Raw genomic sequence first — 12,930 nt, 5'->3', positions numbered from 1 at the left:
AGCGACAAGTCTTCCAGTAGCGAGGGGGTCGATGTTTAGGCTCCCTTCCTAGCGCTCGGAATCCAGTAGTAACCAGAGCCGAACCTGCATTATGGAAATCCAGGGTATGGAAATGAAGGGGTTAATAGGAGTATGCACAAGACTAAGTGCTTAGGGTGACCCCATTCTGTTACTGGGAGTGAAGTAGCAGAGGTACAGTGGACTGGTGGAGTGGGTGGAGGCTCAACATCCCTCCTAATGCAACCTACATCAAGTCACAGTGTGTAGTGACATGGGACAAAACACTTCACAGAGGAACTCTCTATGTTTTATTACTGCACACAGTGAAGGCTCATCTCTAATTGAGGGAACTGCTTAATGTTCTATTCTTCCCATGACTGCAGTCTCCCAGCATTGATGAGCGAGCTCCACCCAAAAGGTACCCCCTAATGCAGGGTGAGTAGGCCCCAGCTACAACTTGGTGTAGTTAGAGAAGACCCGCTTACAACTAGAAGAGAGTTATGCTGCGTACACACGAGTGGACTTTTCGGCGAACTAGGTCCGACAGTCTTTGCAACGGACTTTGCAGCGTAGGTCCGAACGGACTTGGACACACACGATCACACCAAAGTCCGACGGATTCGTACGTGATGACGTACACCGGACTAAAATAAGGAAGTTGATAACCAGTAGCCAATAGCTGCCCTAGCGTCAGTTTTAGTTCGTCGGACTAGCATACAGACGAGCGGATTTTTCTACCAGACTCGAGTCCGTCGGAAAGAATTGAAACATGTTTTATTTCTAGGTCTGTCTGACTTTTGGGGAAAAAAAGGCAGCTGGAGCCCACACATGATCGAATTGTCCATCGGAGTCCGGTCCGCCGGACCAAGTCTGCCGGAAAGTCCGCTCGTGTGTACGCGGCATTAGAAGAAGGTGCAAAGTTACCCAGCAGCACAGAGTATCTCAGGAGAAGAGAGCTATGGAAGGAGCAGAGTCCTCTAGTAGAAGAGTGTCCCTAGTTACAGTTTTCACAGTTTTGCAGCTTTTTTGACTTGTTCAATATAACGTCAATATTATCGGCTAAGAGTAGCTATACGTTACACAATTACATAAAAAAATAAAAAATAAAAAAAACACACACAAGAAAGCAGACATTTATAAACACTGATTCCTCTTTTCTTTGAATAAATGTTCATGCCGAAGCTAATTAATTTGACAAAGTACACAGATGTTGTCCGTGGTTGTATCTGGTGTCTTCCCATGGCTGGGGGATAGAACATCATTCTCTGATGAATCATTAGGAAATACTTCATGAGTAATGGTACTTTACCCTGGAAGAACAAACAGATTTTGTCTTGTCATGCCAGAGAAGAACTTTTTTGATTTCAGGATACAAGCAGAAAGCGAGGAAAAAACATTCCACCGTTGTCTCAAACAGTGATAAAACCATGAAAAAAGTTGTAATCTATCAAGAACTAAAAAACATTTTTTGGCTAGAGTTCCACTTTAGGCCCCTTTCACATGGGTGGTCCAATCGGGTCCGCCTGTCAGAGCACAATAGCTCAGCGACGATATCGCTGTACTAAAATCGCATTGTTAGTACAGCACCCTCCTCCCAGACTCCTCAGGCACTAGTGACCATTTACAACTGCCTGCACATTATGCTCAGTATAATGCACACACACTGGTGGTGTGTAGGGATGGTGAGATGCATTTTTACAACGCATTGCACTGTTTACTATTTTTCTTAAATTTTATGTATCGCAGTGCGACACCCTGCGGAGCATTGACATGCATCGAGCTGTGTAAAAATGCAGACCAATACACATGTATAGCGTGAACAGGGCAAATAGATAATTGTTGTTTTCATGTGCCCTTGGGTTAAACCTGTGTTAATCAATGCAATTTAATGTAGCTCAACGCCCTTGGTGTGAACAAAACCTTAGCCTGGCCAGCAGGGTGACATTGCTATTCACTATTGCAGCTCTGCAGGTTCTGTATACCATGCTCTCCTCCTGGGCTCTGCTTAATTACTCCATTCATCACCACTCACCTGAAAACATCTAACACTGGCCATACAGACATAACAAAATTCTAACAGATGCTTCCATTCATGCTAAACCATGCCGATGGGCAAATCCCTGTTACAGCTATTGTATTTTCACAGCCAGCCTCGTCAGCTGTAAAAAATTAACTATAATACCAAAAGTATTGGGACACCTGCCTTTACACGCACACATGAACTTTAATGACATCCCAGTCTTATGCTGGCCATACACTATACAGAAAATCGTCCGAACCCATTTTCGAAAAAAGAACGTTCGACCGTGACCGCAAACGATCGTGCCATCATATAATGACCGATAAATTGTTCAGTGGACATGAATAAATAATTTTTTGTTCGTTTTTTTACATATACCTAGTGCAGACAGTTCGGACGGGAAACACATTAACCTTGCAATTTATCGTACGTTCGGCAGAAATTTTCCAAACTTCCCGTTCGTTTTTTCCCCACAAAAACGTCACAAACGATTATCGATTTGTGCCCATTAACTTGCCGAAAAACGAACGAAGTGTCTATACGAACGATTTTTCGGCCGATTTTTCGTATAGTGTATGGCCAGCATAAGTCTGTAGGGTTCAATATTGAGTTGGCCCACCCTATTCAGCTATAACAGCTTCAACTCTTCTGGGAAGGCTGTCCACAAGGTTTAGGAGTGTGTCTATGGGAATAATTGACCATTCTTCCAGAAGCTCATTTGTGAGGTCAGACACTGATGTGGATGAGAAGGCCTGGCTTGCAGTCTCCTCTCTAATTCATCCCAAAGGTGTTCTATCGGGTTGAGGTCAGGACTCTGTGCAGGCCAATCAAGATCCTCCACCCCAAACTCGCTCATCCATGTCTTTCCGGACCTTGCTTTGTGCACTGGTCCAAATCATTTGGTGGAGGGGGGATTATGGTGTGGGGTTTTTTTTTCAGGGGTCGGGCTTGGCCCCTTAGTTCCAGTGATGGGAACTCTTAAGGTGTCAGCATACCAAGACATCTTGGATCATTTCATGCTCCCAACTTTGTGGGAACAGTTTGGGGATGACCCCTTTCTGTTCCAACATGACTATGCACCAGTGCACAAAGCAAGGTCCATAAAGACATGGATGAGCGAGTTTTTGGGTGGAGGAACTTGACTGGCCTGCACAGAGTCCTGACCCCTGAACCCGGATGAATTAGAGCGGAGACTGCAAGCCAGACCTTTTCGTCCAACATCAGTGCCTGACCTTACAAATGCGCTTCTGGAAGAATGGTCAAACATTCCCATAGACACACTCCTAAACCTTGTGGACAGTCTTCCCAGAAGAGTTGAAACTGTTATAGCTGCAAAGGGTGGGCCAACTCAATATTGAACCCTACAGACTAAGACTGGGATGCCATTAATGTTCATGTGTGTGTAAAGGTAGGCGTCACAATACTTTTCGTAATATAGTGTACCTGAACAATGCTGGTCTCTGATTGGATGCAGGTGCTGCTCAGCTGACAATTTTCCACCTGGCTTTGTCAACGGATGTCGGGCAGGAAGATGCCGACAGGACCATACACTGAGCAAATTTTGTCCAGTTCATCAGGAAGTGACTGAAATTCGCTCTGTGTGTGGACAGCACAATGCAATGAAGCCTGATTGACTCACAGAGCTTCTTATTTTTGGTCTGATTTAAGCTGATGGCTGGTATTGCTCACATACATTCTTTATATGTGTGATTACATATCCTTTTTTTTGTGTTCTGAATGTCACTATCACATTTGTGACCTTACATGCACTCACTTAGGTTCCTGATATATTCCATTAGCGCCACACATTAGTGTTTTATTTATATTTTACAATTAGTCTGATTGGGGGTTATTTACTAAAGGAAAATCCACTTTGCACTGCAAGTGCAGTCGCTGTAGATCTGAGGGGGACATGCAAGGAAAATAAAAAACAGCATTTTAGCTTGTACATGATTGGATGATAAAATCAGCAGAGCTTCCCCTCATTTCAGATCTACCCCTTAGATTTAGAGTGACTGCACTTCCAAGTGCACTTGTAGTGCAAAGTGGATTTGCCTTTCGTAAATAACCCCCATTGTGTTGTTGGCTGCTTTTCATTTAGAGTTGGCGCGGCATTTCTTTTCATTTGTAAGCTGATAATATAAATATTGATGAAATTCATCAAAATTAGAATGATTTTATAACACAATAAATGCTTTTTGGATCAATGCAGAACTGGACTGCTTGGTGTTTTTTGGGGTAATTTAAGACAACTGCTGGTGGTATGCAGGGATGCAGCTGCGTTGCTCTTGACATAGAAAGCAGCATGTTTGTTGGATTGGTAACAAGTCTGGGCAAAGTATGCAGAAGCACGTTGGAGCTGGATAGTTTTGTAGTGATTTGTTATGAATTGGAGGAGATGTTTTCTTTTTAAAAAATGCAGGTATTGCAATGCAGTTCATTACAGATTCCCAACCAATGACTGCTGTGTGTTGACATATTAGCTAGTTTTAGGGACTCTCCCTCATTGGCCAATCAGTTTTCAAACTGATTGGATGCCCATAGTTTAATATTTTTTTTATACTCTTGGGCTTGTGTGATCAATGTGATTGTTTGTTTGAAATGATAGTTGCATCTTCCAGCTATAATCTGAAAGGAAATTGCTCAAGGCAAGAGCACAATGGCACGCAGCAGTTCAGAAACAAGATACATATTTCTGCTACATCTAAGTGCTCAGAATAAAAGAAAGATTTGCCATTGCTACTTCTCATTCTTCAAATGCTAGTTTCCTGGGTTACCCTCTTTTACTTACCTGGAACATGTCAATACGGATGTCTGACTTTAGTCTGCTTTTGCTGGTATTGATATTGTTCCAGGTCAGTAACTTAAAGGGTAACTCCACTTTCAGAAAAAATAAGCAAATAAAATTAAAATAATAATATAGCATATACAATTGCAGCACAAATCATATTGTTATTGAATGTTATTAAAAATTACCTTTCCTTTTCATCCTGCATCTACAGCTCTATCATTTTCTGTAAAATAAAGTAGAGGGTTTTTTTTTGAGGGTAGGGACTTTCAGGAAGCCATGGCCTGATGAGGTCGTGTATTTCCATCCCTGTGGACTTTAAATGACATCATGGCCTGGTAAGGTCATAGATAGCCATCTCATTTGCATCTAGAGAAAGGAGTATATATATATATATATATATATATATATATATATATATATATATATATGTATGTTTATAATTCAGCTCTCAATAAAAACCCCTTTATGTACACCCTATTATCTTTTTTGCTGCCACGTGCTTCACACAAAGTCCCACCCTCCTTGTAAATAAACTCCTTTCTCTATTTTCGGTAAAATGTAATGCAATATGGCTACCTGGAGGTGTTCTGTACACAGAGTGTGTACAGAATGCCCCCTAGAAGCATCATTTCCTGCTTGTGTGATTGGTTCACTGATTTTCTGAGAAGTCTGCACTGAGATGCAAGTCAGATTTCAGGCATCCCCTGCAACAAAAATGTCTTTTCAGGTAAGATACTCCCAATAGGAAATAACGGAAAAGGATGCAGGCCCAGCAGTTTTCCTCATTAGAGCCCTGAATGTGCACAGCTGGTTGATAATTGTGAAACCACTTCCATTAGATTCACTTTCCACATGGACACAAACAAACACACAGGGATTTCTTCAGAATAACAAAAGGTAGGAATCTGCAATAAAGTTTGATAAAATCCTTGTACTGTACTGTACTGTACCTTGTACTATACATAGATCACCTATCTAAAGATGCTAGTTGACAGGATATTACACTGACCCTCTGGGTTCAACAAACTTTAAAGAGTAACTCCACTTTTGAGAAAAAAAACATTCAGTGTAATATCCTGTCAACTAGCATCTTTAGATAGGGGCTGGCAGTAGCAGCCCCCATGTGTATTTTGGGAAAGATCTCCTTTAAGCAAATGTCTCAACCAAATGGCTTATATAAAGCTAAAGTAACCATAACTAAAATACTTTATACCTGTAGTTCATTTCAGTCACTCAATTGAAATTGAGTCAAATTGGTAATTTGCAGACATTCATTATTTGTTTTTAGCATACGTATGTCTTTGTTGCCTGCCTTAGTTATATCTTCATTTGCATAATGCAACTGTTGGCTAAATAAAGGAATTCCAAAAAAAAAAATTAAAAATTGTAATTGCAACACCTCTGCCGTTATATATATATATATATATGTGCGTGTGGGGGGGACACCACTATTCACTATTCCGGTTCTCCATGCCTCACCTGCCTGCTCTCTTCATGGGGGAATCCCTCCAGCAAAGCTATTGTGTTCTCCCAGTGGGGGAGGGGGGGGGGGAGAAAACAGTGATTATTGCTAGCGGCTATTGCCTTAATCGCATGCCAAAAATCCGCCATGTTTGTTGTACCCAAGTCGTTCAATGGATTGACTTGGGTACATTTAGCCTGCCCATAGATGATTCGAAGCTCGGCCGGTCACTGCTGAAGCGGCCTTGATTAAAAACATCTATAACCGGCTTAACTCCTAGTGCCTGTGCATTAAATTAGAGCCTTTATTTATATTGCAGATTCTCCCACTTTAATGGTCCAGTTCGAAATGATCTAGCCAAATAGAGAAATATAAAAAATTAGTAATGCAAGCATAATAACGCCAGTACCAGAGGAGGCTAAGTATTACAACAATACCCATTGATAGGTTCTTATGGTAATAGCAATCATGCAAGTAAAGAATTGTTCACTGGGGATTGAATAGGAAAAAAAGAGAGAGAGAAAAAGGGGACAGGGAGGTAACTAAAGGAAAACTGGGAACAGGGTAGAAACAAGGTGTTGGGGGTAGGCAGGTTACACTAGGAACAGGGAAAAAGGGAACCATGACGGGTCCAGAGGAGACCAGGATATGCTTAGTCAAAGTACAATTTACAATATAAAAATGATCCATTCAATAGAGGTTTCTAGTCATCAAGAAGTCTATATGAAAGGGAATCATCCAAATTCTGCAAAGTGTAGAATATTTCTTTTAAAAGGGTGGATGGGCATGTGGTCACATTCTCTCTTCAGGCAAATCTTGACCTGGAAAAAAATCAGGCCAGCAAAAGGCTTCTCCAAAACTATTTGTAAGCTATGCAGCCAAGTCCATCTCTCACTGGTGGTTTCTGCATATATTTTACATCATAAAGGATGCAGCATGAGGAATAATATTTTGGGAGCTCTTATGCAGAGGTCTCTCCACTAGCTTTCCCACAAAGACATAGAAACATTTATCTGTTTTAAAAATATAAAATATGATTTGTAGAAAGTGATTTTAATTGATTCAACCTGCACTCAGGGAATTTTCGAGGACAGAATCTTGTTGAGACAAAACTCTTTAAGACCACCCAGGCATAAAAAATACAGCATGTTTGGAGGACGGAAAGTGTCTACACCTCAAGTAAAGTGAAGATTAGAGGACTTGCCAAATCATTTTTTTACAGCTATATCACTTGGACGATGCCAAATTTTTAAATTGTTTTCCGCCTCTCTGAGTGGTTCCTTCCGTTGTGTGGATGGGGGATTTCCACAAACAGCAGTACAATTAAATAAATGAATTTCAAATGATTCCAAGCTTTTAATCTGCAAAATGTCAATGTGGGTGTGAACTTGCCTAGTGCTAGTTTTATGGAAGCCGTCTGCTGCAGATCCAAGTGGTAACAGCGTAGGAGCCGCTCATCGCAAAGCCTCTCCAAATTCCCCGGGTAGTTCTGAGAAATCGTGACTACCCGCTGAAAAAAATCAATTTCTTTTAAAACATAAGACTGCAAAGCAATGCATATCATAGATACATGTAAAGGACCAATCCACCCAAAACCAATACTTCAATGGTTAGTGGATGGCGGAACATTACATTTATTTATCTCTCAGAGACTCTGTTGGTGAGAGCTCAGCTCCTGGATCTACACGTCTGCTTTGGCCATTATGAGTGGTTTCCCACCATCCCCACTTGAATTTTATTTAATCAATAGCTATATTAATTTTAACTAAGAAGTGAGAACAACTAGCTCCACCCCTCTCTCACTTTCTAGGTTTATGCAGAATGGCAGCTATCTGACTTTGATCAATAGTTCTGGCCCCAGATCAGCAAACAGGTAGATGACGACTGATGCCGACCTCTGACCACCAAATAATTTTCTGTTTTGTTCCACTTAAGTCTGGGTTCACATCTAATGCCGATGCGGCTGACAGCAGGGGTCCGGTGCATTCCTGTTCTACATTTCAGGGACGAATCAGGCCTGAATTTTTGGCTGAATTTGGACCTGAAACAGAACCAAATCTCCTGTCATGCGAATTGGATGCGGAGAAAACTGCATCCAATTCGCATTGGTGTGAACCAAGCCTAAGTCTATAGATGACAGCCAACAAAAAAGGTCTGCTTGTTGGGAAGTGTGGTCCATACTCTGCCACTGTAGGTGATGCTCAACTGAAGCGGCAATACAGAAAGGGAAGGAAGTTGTGAGGATTTTGGTTCCTCTATGGTCACCAGGGGAATAGCTGTCCATTTGGACATTGGTGCCCCTCATGAGCTGCGCAGTCGTCTTGGTTGAGGGCAGAGCTTATTTGAGACCCTTGCCTCCTGACTTGGCACAAATTTGCGAGTGGTTAGTGTAGGTACAGGTTTCCCGTGGACAGCGCATAGTGGCAAGGAAAGGTTCTAGAGGAATAGGGAAAGTTCACAGACTACGCTATCTCCTCTCAAGAAGCCTCCCATTTGGGTGTCGGGCCGCACCCCCTTGCAGAATCTGTCAGCATCATCTCAAGATACGCTCCTTGCTACTGTCTCGTAAGTGGTTCCAGTCGGCTGTGCCTACCCACCGGGCCTAATTGTGCATTGGGACTTTCTAAATAAACTGTTCTCATTCGTCTCTGTGTGATCTCTGCTCACCAACACATCACGCTGCACCCTGCTCACATGCTGGTGATACATCTTTTCATTACTGCTCAAACCACAGGCCTCTGGAAAATACATATTTTACCCAAATTGCCCAAATTTCTATTGCAGTACACATCCAGCGGACAAACCATTACTTTTTTTCAAGGTTTAAAGGGAAAATCCGATAATTGCCTGCAGATTTTTTACAGCAAGCTAAAAAGTCTGTGTGCAATGTGCCACCTTTGTTTGCATGTGCATTTTATTGCTTTACATAGTCCCATATTTTTGAGTATTCCTCAATCTGTGGCATGGTTTCCAAACAGCAGCCTTATTCAACTTCTTCTGTTTTTAATCCCTGACATAGATGTAGGGACCTGCTATCTGCACTGGTCACTGACATCATCAGCACCTACTTAAAACACTTTCAGATAAGAAGCCAGTGATGGAGCCTAGTCAGGTCATGGTGTGACCTGCCACTTAAGGGGGTCAGAGATTAATCCCCCTGAATCACAGTAATGTGTGGGAACCGCAAGCCACACATATGCCCACTTTGTTACTTGATACTTGGTTCCACTGGCTGGCAAAAGGACCCAATTTAATATCTGATTAAAAAATCTTAAAAGAAGCAGAGATTTTGCTTGCCTTCATTATCAGACATAAGGAAGTCACTTGCTACTGTCAATATGCTTCTGAATTTCAGATACTTTTGGATTACTTGCTTATGGATTTTAGATACTATTGGATCACTTGTGATTACTAGTCGTATTGTATGTACAAACTAAAGAGTATTTTGTCGATATCACAGCCAAGGTTAATTTTCACACAGGAGAGAGGCAACATTGTTCTTATGATTATGAATGTTGTGTGATTATGTATTTGGTTTAGGGCAGCCTTTCCCAACTTTTTACACAGAGGAACCCTTAAAAAAACTTTCCAGTGACAGGGAACCCCTGCTAGTAATTACTATATCTATTGCTCATGATACATTAGCGGAAGGGCACTTTCACACTGCCGAGCTGCAGTTTGGCCGCAGCACGGGTGCAACACAGTGTATTTGCATTTTTTTGTGCAGGTTACCCACGCTTTCCTATAGACTTTTACTAGATTGGTTGTTCTTGGTGCATTGTCCAAAAGCACACCAACGATGCAACAAGCAGGACTTTTGGTGGGCTTTCAGAAAATGCACTAAAATGCCCGATCTAATAGAAGTCAATGTAAAAACGTGGGTAACCCACACAAACACTGCAGGTACACTGTGCCACCAAACTGCAGTGCGGTAGTGTGAGAGAACCCTAATGCCGCGTACACACGGTCGGACTTTTCGTCTACAAAAGTCCAACGGACGCTGACGGACTAAAGCTGGCTGGTAATCCGATCGTGTGTGGGCTTCTCCGGACTTTCAACGGACTTTTTTAGCCTCAAATCCGACGGACTTTAGATTTGAAGCATGCTTCAAATCTTTACGTCGTAAGTACGACGGACCCCGAAGTCCGCTCGTCTGTATGCTAGTCCGACGGACAAAAAAACGACGCATGCTCATAAGCAAAAACTAAACGGAAGCACTCGGTCTAGTAAAACTAGTGTTCGTATTGTAGGTAGCACATTCATCACGCTGCAAAATCTGTGATCGTTGAATGCAGCGCATTTTATTTCTTCTTTACGAAGGCTCTATAAAGAACGAAGGTGTTTTGCTGTTCATAATCAGAGTTCTCCCAAACTGATTTCTGGATTCTTTTTCTCTTTGATCTCATGAATGATATAGTATGCATTTTAAAAACAATGTTTCCATACTAATAATACTTTTTCCCCTTTTTTTTTTTTAGGTTTGTAAAGTTACCACAAAGAACCCATTATTCTGTTTTTTTTTTTTTATAGTGATTATTTTTTAGTTTTTAGATAAAGTTAACCCAAAGCACCGTTTTTGGTTACGTAAATTTTTGGATTTTCAAGACTTACCACTTGAACATTATTAACATTAGTAATGTATTTTTGGTGTGTTTTTTTTCTAACTCAGTGAGATTGTTGTCCCTTGTTAATTTAACATTGTGTGTAAAATCAATGATTTCAAAGAAAAAACATAAAAAGTCTTTTGCTAAACTCAAAAAATGATCCATTTATTCATGGTCAAAATAAAATAAAGAGGAAGTCAACGCTGGAAAAAGTCGGTGTACCAGAAAATTGGGATCTTGCGGAGTCCATATAAGAGGGAGCACAATCTGGTCCAAGAATCCCAGAGATCAACAGCACCAGCAGATGATCTAGATGTCCCCAGACTGTGGTCCTACAACAGCCTGCGTCTTCTGTCAGACCAGACTGAACCCAGGTCATCATTTTCTTCTCTTCCCTGCAGCCTTTCCTCCACGCTGCCCTGCAGCCTTCCCTGTAGCCTTCTTTTGAGGCTGTGGCTCTGGTGTTTCAGTTGTGGCAGGAGGAGGAGGAGGAGGAGGAGGAGGAGGAGGGGGGGCTGCCTCATGTAGTTGGGTGTTTTGTGTTAGCGTGCCCTGCAGCCCCTTATGGATTGTTTCCCCAAATAGGCGCTCACAAATGAGGCGCTGCTCCCTATTCATCTGAAGAAGCCTGCTGGCTAAGTAGCAGCCATAGGATTCTTCCGCTTCGGGGGGGCTCCTTAAAAAACGGGTGGCCTCTTGCATGAGGCGCAGGGATGCGTCCTGTGTGACCATCCCCTTCCTGGCCCTTTTTTTGGGAAGGTGGAGGGGAGGCACTTGGGATTCGGTCAGGCTCCTACTGGGCCCAGCCACCTCACTTGGCCCAGCCACCTCACTTGGCCCAGCCACCTCACTGGGAGCAGCCACCTCACTGGGAGCAGCCACCTCCTGCCTGACACTGGGCCCAGCCTCCTCCAGGATGATGGTGAATCCGGCCTCCTCCAGGCTGTCCATGGGCCTGGTCTCCTCCTGCCTGCCACTTTCCCCACATTCCTCCTGGATGGACTCATCCTGTGTATAAAAAAAGGACAATAGTTTGAGTATATTTTTTTGGGTTCATCAATGACACACAGTTTGCTTCTCATGAATAGCAAATTCAATGTGAATACTTCTCTTTAATAAAAGAGTCTAATCAGACACCCTAATTATTTCAAGCAGGTGCCAAACATATTTAGCCACTACTGTCAATTGATATGTATACCCAATTTTGAGTGCCAAATTATTTTAGACAATTATAACATCCAGTTAACATCATTAATATTAGTACAGTAAATATTTGTTAAAATAATTTACCTGACTCCAGATGGTCATATCTGGTTCATCCAGGATGGAAGACCCAGCTTGCTCCTCATCAGCCTCTGCTGGGGTGGAGGGAAGGGTGGAGGGAAGGGTTGAAAGTGATGGCCTGGCTTCATTCTGGTCATCCAGAAAACGGAGTTGATTATAGTACCACAGCCTGGGTACATAAACATCATCTGCTGATGCTCCTGATCTCCTTGATTCCTGGATCTTCTTATGCTCCCTCTTATACATGTTCCTCAAGCCCCCAATTTTCTTGAGCAATGTCTCCATTGTTGCTTCCGGGATGGTCGCCTGGACAAAGGCCAGAAGTCTCTCCAGCGTTGACTTCCTCACATGCTTAGCATAATACTGAGGGTGTTTCACCTCCCACAAATTCCTCATCTCTCGATATTTGGAAATAAAAGATGTAAGGAACTCTGGATCCTTAAATAGGGGATTCATTATATCTGGAAAAGATGAAGTCACAAGACAAAAAACACTTTTATTATAGGTTTCGGCTAACCCCTCATCATCTTCTCCCTATGTAGGCCTCATCAATCTATCAAGCCATATAGGCCGCTTGCTACAAAGTCATGACCATAAAACCCAAAAAAAATATTTAAAATTACCTTCGTTTTGTAACGTCCTGGTCCACTATCACCTACGCACAGAACGTTCGTACGACACGTGCGCAAGGGCCCTCTTCATACACTACGCATGTGTGAAACTCCGCCTGCGTCGCCCGCCCCTGACGTTCGAAATTAACTCATGTTCT

The sequence above is a fragment of the Aquarana catesbeiana genome, linkage group LG09 (assembly GCF_042186555.1).
Source record: "Aquarana catesbeiana isolate 2022-GZ linkage group LG09, ASM4218655v1, whole genome shotgun sequence".
Lineage (NCBI taxonomy): Eukaryota > Metazoa > Chordata > Amphibia > Anura > Ranidae > Aquarana > Aquarana catesbeiana.
This window is presented reverse-complemented; position numbering follows the sequence as displayed.